This window comes from Thunnus albacares, chromosome 9, assembly GCF_914725855.1.
Source record: "Thunnus albacares chromosome 9, fThuAlb1.1, whole genome shotgun sequence".
In the NCBI taxonomy this organism is placed as follows: Eukaryota; Metazoa; Chordata; class Actinopteri; order Scombriformes; family Scombridae; genus Thunnus; species Thunnus albacares.
Window position 1 is genome coordinate 22,295,529 of NC_058114.1, and position 11,555 is coordinate 22,307,083.

The window sequence follows — 11,555 nt, forward strand, 5'->3', positions numbered from 1 at the left end:
AAAAGGGCGCCACTCCTCTTCTGTCATGCCAAAGAAACTGCTGCACTTAGATTATTTTAGACAATATCTAGTTTATGATCATCTCTCCTTTCATCTGCCTCATGATTCATCTTAACTTCTTCCCTTTCTCCATGTCTCTCACCACCTACGCTGTAGCTCCCGTCTTGGCTATACTGTTACAGCAAAAAAAAAAAAAAAAAGGCGTGAAACAAAGTCTGGTGCAGTACATCATCCCCTGATGAAGCATCTGAAAGGAAGGATATGTAACCTGCGGCAGCACCCCTGAGCCCTGGCTGTTGCAGAGTGGGTGACAGCCCAGAGGAAGAAGAATTAAATAGGCTCTTGTCCTCCAAGGCTGATTGACACAGTCAGAGCGACAGAAAGGTTAGCAGAGGTGGTGGTATTCCCTTGACTCCGTCTATCCCTGCACTGGACAAGGAGCACTGTCTCACTTTCTTTAGATGTGTCTTTCTCTCTCTGTCTCTGCCTTCCCTCCTCTCTCACACTAGGGCTCATTATAGGAATGCTCTGACCCTTGGGGACTTCACTTACTTCTCTGTCTCTCTTTCCAGTCCACAAACCTCGGCGTTGGACAAAAGGCAGCTGAAAGGCAATTTGAATTTGAAACAGGGGCCACAACAAAAACATGCAGCTCCCAAATGGAAAAACTTTAGGAGACTTGGAGCCAGCTATTGAGAGTTGGAGGCCCTCACACAAAAAGCAAAAAAATGTGATTCTGACACTATCCAGCCAACTAGCTCAGTGTACTGTAAGATAGCAACTACTGCAGAGGGAGAGGGAGAGAGAGAGAGGGAGGGAGAGATGGCAGAGCCTGAAGGCAGGAATAGTGGACACCAGGGGCCCAGCGGGTAGGACTGTAGAACATACACAACTGCTAGCAGACAGCATGCAATCACAAAACACACAAACAAACGAGCGTACACACACACACACACACACACACACACACACACACACACACAGTGAGAAAGACAGAAAGAGGGCAACATTTTGACATTCTCATGGTGCAGACACACAGTCTGTGCTTCCATAGTTTTGCAACTTACTGGATTTGAAAATGAGGTTTTGTAGTTATGCCTAAAATAACTGTAACGTAAAAACGGGGACGATCCCGCTTGACACAGCAAGAAAAGTCCCAAATTTCTCATTAAACAGTTCCTTGAGAAAAACCGGCTTGATTAAGGTGAGTGAATGGCACAGATGTATTTTTAATGACAGCGCTGTAGCTGTTTTCATAACCTAACCAAAATGCTCTTGGCCAGCGCATACAGAAATTGTCAGCCATTTTCAATCAAAGGATCTATCTGAGTCGTGTCAATATCCAATCAATACATGCATGGTGAAGCGCCTTGAGGCTCCGGACAGCTGAAAGCTGCTGGTTTTGTGCGTGGCTGCAAGCTACGCAGTATGAAATTGAGAATTATACAATGAAACGTGCTGTAAAGCCAATATGCGAAAGATTACAGATTAACCCGCGACTGTGAATTGATTTAATTCGTTTTAACCAATTCCCACAACCAAATTCTTTCGTCTAATCACAAGCAATACCATTTATCCAAAGCATCAAGGCGCGACAGACCCTGTGCCCCAGAGCGCACCACCGCCACAGACCTCCACGCCGGACAGCTCGGGTCACTTACCTCTGATTGTCGGGGGAAAGGTGCCGCCGAGACAAGGACGGTATGAGTCAATTCTGTGTCCCGCTGGATACAAAAAATCCGAGTGATTCTAGAGGAGAGAGGTTCGTTACCAGATCCTGTGTAGGGCTTTGTAAACTACTCCTCCCTGTCGCACCTGTCTCTGGCAAAAACTGATCCCGTACGCCGGCCTGACATCCCTAAGACAACTGTCTCAGGGGTTGTGTGTCCGTGCCCCCCTGTTAGTTTCAATACACACACACACATACGGCACCACCTGTCCCCGGTGCAAAACAACCCACAAAGAGCTTCTATGTCGCGCAACGACACATGGCATTCCCCGTTAGTCTCTGCAGCAATACTCCCTCACAGACAGCCGCCCGAGATCCCCAAGTAATCTGGAAACGCTGGAGGCAGTGAATGATGAAAAGGAGAACGCAATAATAACCCATCCAGCACACCACTGGCACCAAACCAGCTGAAACGTTTGGAAATTACATCTGCCGCTCTCGTTGCTCGCCCAGTTGTGTTATCAATCTTCCGTCCCCACAATAGTTGGTCTATTTTGCCGCTGCGCACGACTGCTGCTCTGTCATTGCTGCGTCTTTTCCACCTCGGGTCTTTGAGAGAAAAGACTGTCCCTGTGTCTGCTTTTGCGCTCCACTTCCAAACAGTGCCAACCTCAGGATCCAGCGTAGGGCAAAGTCCCATTCATCGGTTTATTTAAAATAGTTCCTGTTCTTTGAGCTGCGCTCGGGAGCTTTGGTAAGGTGGGAGGACCACAGCGTTTGTCTTCTAGCGGTAGTATGAGCTACAGCATCTCCAGCACTGTTCCCTGCTGTCATCCACAAGAGACTCCTGAAGCCTGTTAGTGTCAAAACCTGAAGCAGAATTACGCAGAGACTGGAATGGAATTGATTGATGGCTAATTGGGTTTAATTTTGGTGCGTCAAATCCTCAAAAACCTCACTTATATCGAAGACAATTCAGTCATTGAGGCAGAAAGTTTATGTGTGTTGACCAAATTTCACGGAGGCAAAATTGGCAGTAAAATGATTGTGCAGCATGTTAGACACGGCTAAGTTCAAACTGCACCGGGGGCACACACCTGAGAGACAGCTTTGTTCATGGGTGAATCTTGTTCCAAGGAACCTTTATACTTCAGAGACAAATGACACACAAAATATGAACGTCAAAATGAAATCACAAGACTGATTCAAACAAGATAATAGTGAGCATTTATTGCTATTTTTACTGGATGATCAGGTGGTTAAGCAAAGTGGAGAGAACCTGAGAGAGGCGCACTAATCCAGGAGGTCAGGAAGTGGATCCAAATTAGCCGATGTGCTTATAAATTCTGATCAAATCAAACCTCATGTGTCTATTAACAACATGTGGGCAGAACAAGTACTGTATGTATTTCTCACTTTTATGTCATATTATTCTGCATACATATTCTGCAGGACACACTCATGTAGTTGGATCAATTTCTCTTTCAGTCAGATTTCCTGAAAGTGCAGTTTATTTTAATTACATAAGTTAAATCAGTGAACTTAAAAACAGTTTCCATCCCTGAGTTTAAGACCTTTCTGCATTTGCATCTTCTCATTGATCTTAAATTAAAACAATGAGAGGAATAATTTAGCCTCATTGAATCTCAGTAAACTTCCAGCCAAATCAAATTGCTGCTCTATCACCCTTTGGGGTTTGTGTTTGAAATTAGCGTTAAATCAGGTGTTTTTTTAGTGACACATTGTTCATCCTCATACTAACCCCAATCTAAAAGGCTTTTGTTGGACTTTAAGCCAAAATTACCATGTGGAAAAGCTTTAACAGTACTGTCCGTTGATGATGCTGGCGCTGAGTGCTAAAGGAGTTAAGACCTTTTGGACCTAGCCATGAAATTGCTTGGAGCCAAAGCCACTTTTAAGCTCCCATTCATGAATAATTAATTGCTAAAATAATGACTTCCATAGGCTTGAAGGCACATGTGTGTTACTCACCCGCTTGAAATGTGGTTTCACCATGTTAACAAATCTACTTCCAGCCATCTGACAGCTTCTTTGATACAATCTACTAATCAGTGGTGGCAAATCGGGTGACTCAAGTACTGATTCGGGAGAAATATGCAAGAGAAATCCTCTGCAATTGCTAAATGTAATTTGGTTTCAGTTAATTGTGCCAACATTTAATCCAAAAACAAATTTTTGGATAAAGAATTGCTACTTCATGGTCTTAAAACCTCTTTTTTTTTTAAAGTCAATGGTAATTTTGGGTGTTGGAAGTTGTTAAGAGACGTGCCTGAAGGCTCTTCAAGGCTGCTCTCTGCATTTTGTTCCTCGGCTATTGTTGGACAAATTCATTTTTATTAATCCACTGACGTTCTGCGAGGCTTATAATATGGCCTACTCTTGTCTGACATTGATAGTATTGTCGGACATTGTTTTGGTTTGCTTGTTTGCTTTATTTTTTTTTTGCCTTATCTTCATTTACACAGCTAAAATTTGCCTGAACCAGCAATTTAATACTTATTAACATTTTTCATCCTGCTTACCTTATCATCCCATTCTGCCTGTGACTTTGTAGCTTCTGCAATTAAGGCTTAAAAAGAAAGTTTCCTTTGTCCAGAGGAGCCCTGCTAAAAGTCTTTGTACAGGCTGACTGCAGTTATAGCAGAGGACGCTGCTATGATGGCAGTATCATTATTAAGGTAGAAAGTTATTGTAGAAAAATAATGATGAGTCTTCCCTACTCACTCAAATTCTTTGCTATTTCTCACACATACTAACCAGTATGTCTAGTGTCTATATAAAAACCAAATCTATTTCATAACACGCAGCCAATGCAAGTTTTACTGAGGACAGGGGAGCCTTGAGTGCCTAGAACAAGAGAGCAAATCAATTCACACTGTGAAACGTGTCTATCCTTTTGAGAAGGATTTAGAAAAAATGCAGGACTTTTCCCACTGTGTGTGTGTGTGTGTGTGTGTGTGTGAAAGAGAGAGAGAGAGAGAGAGAGGGCATGTAAATGTCCATTGACCAGTTTAGAGAGTTAGAACTCATACTTCTTTTTCCCTGCTGCTGCTCCTCTGCATTTTTACTCCACGTCAAAATTAGTCAATAAAATACATTTTTATGTAGTTAAAGTTCCTCCTCAACCTGCTACGACATCACAATGATGTAATTATAATCTAGAAATATATTTCATAATATAAAGCTCCTCAAAGGGTCACTCTGCATAACGAGAACTTTTGCATAAAGTGGATATAATCAGTATTTTCATACAGTAATGAATCACATGACTACATGTGTGTGAAAGGGGTCACTCATAGTGATGGATCTTGTTCCAAGGAACCTTTATACTTCAAAGACAAACAACAGAGAAGAAAGGTTTTGCTTTCTGCATAAGATGAAACCACAAGACTGATTCAAACAAGTTTGCGGATAAAAGAGAGCATTTATTTCTATTTTTTCTGGATAATCAGGTGGTTAAGAAAAGTTGAAAGAACCTGAGAGAGACACACTGAACTAGGAGGTCATAAAGTGGATATAAATTGGCCTAGGTGCGTTTAAATTATGATCAAACACCAACCAGTCATCTTATAATGCATTAAAATCCAACTGCATGCCTAACTAACCAAAACAACACTGAATGTCGGGCAGAAACTCAGCTCCAAACAAATGCTAATGTTGTTCCAGGTTTGTTGGACGTGTAAATAGGCAACCGTTTGTTAAAAAATTTGCATTCTATCAACTTAAAAGGTGATAATATGTCAATGTTGTGTTATAGCTTGTTTTCGCTACCCCCAGCAGGACAAAAAAAAAAAACAGTTATAGCACAGTTTTGAATGCAGGATTTTTAGTTGTAATTGAGTATTTTTGAGTGTCTGTATTGCTACTTTAATTTAAGTGAAGGATCTGACTGTCTTTCACCGCTTCTCAATAGTAGTTAGTTGGGGAAAAGCTGCAGTGTTGGTGAGGCAAGATATATGCAGTGAGGTGCAGACGTCTTCCACAATGACTCTCGGTGTACATTCTGTAGCTACTGTTGACAGCACTCTATTCTAATATTAAACAGCCCTCCAAATGTTTTTTTTGTTTTTTTAAATCCCCAGATTAGCTATATTATTCTGTTTCCAGCTACTTTGCATAGAAATGATTCAGGACACAGAAACTTTGAGTCATGTTCAACAAAAGAACTTATGCCATTTTATCTCCTGTCAAAGTTTGTGTGCTGACAATAAATAAATAAAGAAATGTTCGTTTTGTTCATCCTTTTCCTTTCATCCCACTCGGTGTGTCAGAGCAGGCAGGCAGTAGACCTGAGCCAGATAAAAAGGAAAGAGCTGCCATGAGAAAGCGAGAAAGCTTAGCAAAAAAAAAAAAAAAAAAAAAAAAAAAAAACTACAACCTTTGATGGGGGATGCACTTTTTAATCTTTCAACAACATAGGGGAAAAGGGGAAGGGCAGCACAGCCACCCTGCCCCCTGAGGTAAGAAGGCAGTAGAGGAGAGTGGTGTGTGTGCATGTGTTTGTGTGTATGTGTGTGTGTGTGTGTGTGTGTGTGTGTGTGTGTGTGTGTGTGTGTGTGTGTGTGTGTGTGTGTGTGTGTGTATTACCAGTAAGAGGGGATATGCTGATGCCAAAGTTAGATGAACTCTTCACAGCATGAGCTTTTGTCTGCTAACTTCTATTTCAGCAGAAATATGAATGCAAGATAAAGATGCCTCAGTCTCCAGTGTGACCATTTCCTATCTCGCCAAAGCAATCACATGGTTCACCATGCTGTGAACAAAGACATACAGACTCGGTTCATATGACCAGACCAACCCAGTAACTTCACAGGATCAGTAATTCTGACTACTCAACATAGCAACGGAGCCCAGCCATTTAATTTAGCACAGTACTAGCTTAAATGTTATGACAACTTCATAATATATCCCACAAAACATTAAAACCAGGATAACTGACTAACACCATTTGTTTAGGTAATTAAGAACATAATTCTAACATATTTACTTGCAGTGGAAGTGAGTGCTATAATTTATAAATGGCTTGAAATGCTACAAATGTAAGCTGGAAAGTTGTGTGATGCTGACAAACTCAAGTTAGTACACTCAACATTGCTGCATGAAATACGTTTTCCTCAACACTGCTTATTAAAAGGTGAAGATTTACCTTTTGAATAAAGAATACCAACATTGTCATCACAACCTGTTTTAGATTTCCATCAACTAAATGACTGAGAGTGAATGTGAAGTTTGATCCGTCCTAATCAAATGCAAAGTGTTGTATATTAAGACTAAGAATAAGCTGTGTGTAATAACATTAATCGCCATGTCAAGACCGATAATGCATTTAGAGTGAGAATTGGCATCTGCAATGAAGTACAGGAAATGACCTTGGTAGTCACAGTCCCTTGTGTGACACTCTGTTCTGGTATTCATGCGAAACATTAAGGCAGCGGGCTCAATTTGGAATTGTTCCTCTTCCCAGCATGACATGTAAACAGTAAAGCAGAAAGGTTTGAATAACAAAGATTTTCTGGCTTTGAAAGAGAGCAACAACCAGTCTGCTTTCATAAATGATGTATGATTGTGCATCTCTGGTACATGAAACAAGCAAACTCCATTTTATATTTTTATATTGACTCATATCTGCCTTACTTATTCCATTTTTTCCCCTCTTTGTGCAGAGGTTTGTTATATGTATATTCACAAAAAGCTCTTGTTTGGTGTGTAGCACCGAGTCTAAAGATGTTTAGATGATTGTAATTAATACAGTAAATTTAAGTGCTGATTACTTATAAGATTTAAATTAGACTAAATATGAAATCATTTACAGTCAGTGTATAAACAAACCTGAACAGCTTGTTGTAAATTAGTGGGGACCAATCTGGGGTGACTGTATTATTACTGTGAGGTACCGCAGAGGCAGCCATCAATATGCGATTATAAATGTGGTGCAGAGATGACAAGAAGAGGAAATGAGATGGGATATGGAGTGGGAAGAGAAGACACACAGAGGAGAGAGGGCAAGCACACTATGGTACGAGGGGATTTGAAAAAAAATTGTATTGGAGAAAACTGTGGAAAAGAATAAAAGATGCAAGACGGAAGGAAAAGGATGGGGATCGATACTAAAACATAGTGTAAATATCTTCAGACAAAGAGGAGAAAGAAAAAAGGGTGAAGCATGGAGAATTGATGTAGGGTGAAAAAAAAAACATGCACTCTGCCTTACCTCTCAAAGCCACAACAGATAGCAACACATCAGGCCTTTTGTTTGGGGAAGGGTCACAGTAATGTGCGATCACTGTCAAAACTCATACAATCACAACACCAGAGAACCATAAATATTTCAGGGCCACTCGGCTCTTTCCATGTTTCCTCTCCACCTCCACTGTGGCTGCTGACCCGTTGTCAGGGCTCTGGGGGAGAAATAAGCTCTCCAGAATAAACAGGGGAGACCCAGAGAGACAGAATGGCAGCCGCCGGTGTCGAAGCGATGGAAAGTCATAAAACACAGTGTGAGGAAATTGTGCATTCTCTGCAGAAGCAAAGTTGAGACTACCTGTTGGCCGCAGAGAGACACAGCTCAGTTATTTGTTGTTTTTGTTTCATTTTGTATGTTGCATGCAGTGACCTGACATTTCCCATGTTCTGTGACTGTTGCTACAAATCTTTTAGATGATTTGTTTTTAAGGTCTGCAGGAGGTTCCCCACAAATCATTTTTCCAATATCCTTTAAGCCGAAGGCACAACAGTCATAAAACGTCTGTAGCCAGTTAAGTTTTCCTTGCAGGGCAATTTTACAGAAAAGATTAAAGACTGTTACTCTTGCAAAAAGTTTAATGCATAAAGTTTATGACTTTTATTACTTTTATGAGCTTTCATTTTCAGCTTCCACTTTCTTGCAATGTTCCATTCATAAACTCTGCTGTACGTAATTAGTACAGTGACTTTGTGTATTTTTGCTTTTCAGAATAGGCATAAGACCAAATACTCTACCTAGAGAGCAATAACTGTTCCATTAGTGTTCAAGCTGATCAGATTCAGTCGAGAACATTAATAGATATTTACTAATTGACTCGAAAACAATTACATATAGCATGCCTCCATATTACTTGGTTTCTGATCATGATATTCTGATCAATTTGTCCCATATGAAAGAATATTAATAATGAATAATGTGCTTACCAGCATTTGACTCAAGGTCAACCTCCTGTCTCTTTATTATTTCAACATGATGGATGGACTAGTTCTCACATACAACCAGTGTATTATCCTGGCCTTGGTTATGCCTTATTAATATGCTATTGGGCAGAATATAGTAAGGGCAAAGGTTCATATCAAGTTTCAACCTGGAGATGATTTGTAGCTGTGTTGTATGTTACTGATACCTCGTGTTGCAAGCCTCCGGAAATTTGTTTCAGGATGTTGGAAATAAGATTCCCATCAATGGCTTTACGTAGAAGAAACCAAGCAGAGCTGGTCAGCTGTTAACGGGCAGAGGGCTAATTTCTACAGTTTCGAGGCTGCTGACAATGAAGAGCAGAAGGTGAAAGCGGACGGGAAATGAACGCTGAGCCAAAAGAAATATTTGTGATGTGATCTCTCCGCAGTACACCTGAGACTTGTGGTGTAGTAAACATGAAACAGAGCAAATGGATTTCATTACAGTATAATTGTGCTGCTCCATTCATTGCTTACCAAAGACTATGTCCTTGCAAAAGTGCTCTTTGATGATGATGGATATCTTATTGAAACAATTAATCTACCAGAGCAAACACTTCAAAGACCTAAAAACGCACCTGGGACTTGAACATCTTAAAGCTTTTATAGAGTTCCCTTTGGGATAGTTTGCTCAATTTCAAGTGGCTCTTGATTATTTGTTTGTTTGTTTTCATTGGGGGATATTAATAATGTAAATATCCAAACTGCATTGCATATGTTGTCCAATCTAGGATGTTGCATTTACTCCTTTGCACTACTATTCATGGTACCATTTGTTGCAATGTGTTAAAGCAGCTTCTGTCTATCTTTTCCATTATGGCCAAATGATCTGAAAGTAGGAATTCTATTTACTGTGTGAAAAGCCAATAATATCTTAAAAATAAATCTATATAAATAAGATTTGTGGGTTCTGCTCTCACATCCATGAAAATCCGGTCAAATTGCCAATTTATTGCTCTTATCTTGAAAGGTATGTCTTCAGGCAGGGAAAAAGAGAAAGAGAGGGGGAGCAGAGTGATCATTTTACTCTGAGGGATGAGTGATTTTCCTGTTATCTACTAATCTTCAATTACTCAATATCCAGAACAATTTTGGCCTCAATCAACTGATCCAGCGAAGCAGAATTAAGAGTTAAGCAGGAGCAGATGAGAGCCTTCAGGGCACATGTTGCTAACTCACTTGCACGGGAGAGTGGCACTGTGGTGCGTGAATGTGTGTAGTGTTTCCATTAAAAGCGCATAATGCAGAGGTTGAAACTGCTTGGTCATTTATAAAAATATCAGACAAAAAGACTGAAAGGAGCCACACAATTGTAGTCAGTTGTTTTCCATCTCACGCAATTTTCTCTGTGTGTACTCTGTGGCCTCGACCAGGTGTAATAACCTAAACTGATACCAGTGCTGCCTTGGTTTTAAACCAAAACAAAGCTACAATGGGTCTTGTTCAATGTATTTCTGATAGCAACATTAGAGGTAATCAGTTTCCTTTCTCTGGAGCCTGGTGCAGGCGTTTGGGAAAACACAAAGGGACACATAATGAAAACTGTAATGGCTTGAATAATGAAAATCCTTTCTAAATGAAAAGGGAAAAGTTAATAGAGTTCTAGGGATGGTGATACACAGCATCCAGCAAAGGAAGTCACTGTACTGGCTTTACAATGATGAAGTACATCTTAGTATGTGAAATGTTATGTGAAAGACACATCCCAGACTATGTAATATGCAATTATTGTCACAGTCTGTTCTCCTTTACAATCCGTGCCCTATTTTTCCTGGAGACTTTTTAAATATTTTATTCTGTAATATTCAACACAAACTGGGCTCTCTGCTCTGGAGTTGTGGTGCATCTGCATGAAAACATCTTAGGGATGTAAATGTGAATGAGTTTAGCTCTGTGTGGGATTAGGCTCCAGGAAAAAGTCGAAGTTGACTTAATGGGTAAAGACTGCCCTCTCAGGGTTTACTACATCAATTGCAGTTAACACGGTTGCCTGACTTTCAGCACAGCTCAGTCAGCCGGCTGTATACACAGTATGAGGAGGGGAAATGTACACATCAGCATAAGCCCTGCATATAATTGACCAGAGTAAGCATTTAATTGTTGTTTTCTATGCACACTGTGTAGTTTTTAGCTGTTGATAAATTGATCATAACCACATTATTGAATAAACAACATTACAGCAAAAAATATGCATATTTGACTTATTCAACTGTGAACTGTATACATAATACAGTTAAAAGTTGTTTTTAACACACTGTAATGAAGCTGTAAGCAAATATGAGTGTTTATTAATACATTTATTAAAAACTATAACTTCTATGAGGCAACTGGTATACGGACAGTTATTGAATAATTGATGACCCAGTATACCATAGCTGTGAACACATTTAATTATATATGATTATAGACATGAAAGACTTAGTGTTTTATAAAACATTTATTAAGTGTTTATACACATGTATAAATCATTCACAGGAATTTAAATTAGTGTTTGACCAAAAAGTTCACTCACTAGATTTTTTCTAGAGCATCTGCTAGCCTTCATCAGTAGATGAAATCTGCTCATTATCATTGAGAGTGAAGACGTATCTAAAACAAACTGGTTATGAATGCCTCAAAGGAAGAGTTATAGTTGTTGAAGAATATCTAGCAATGTCCTTAT

General features: G+C 39.9%; 1 protein-coding gene across 1 annotated transcript in view; it reads right to left on the reverse strand.

The window, feature by feature from the left end:
* sema6bb (sema domain, transmembrane domain (TM), and cytoplasmic domain, (semaphorin) 6Bb) overlaps positions 1-2,463 on the reverse strand; it is a 126,638-nt gene extending 124,175 nt beyond the window's left edge. Inside the window, exon 1 of the mRNA XM_044362155.1 lies at positions 1,662-2,463. The gene's annotated coding sequence lies outside the window, so the exon portion shown is untranslated. The remainder of the gene's footprint in view (positions 1-1,661) is intronic.
* Positions 2,464-11,555: the final 9,092 nt, after the last annotated feature.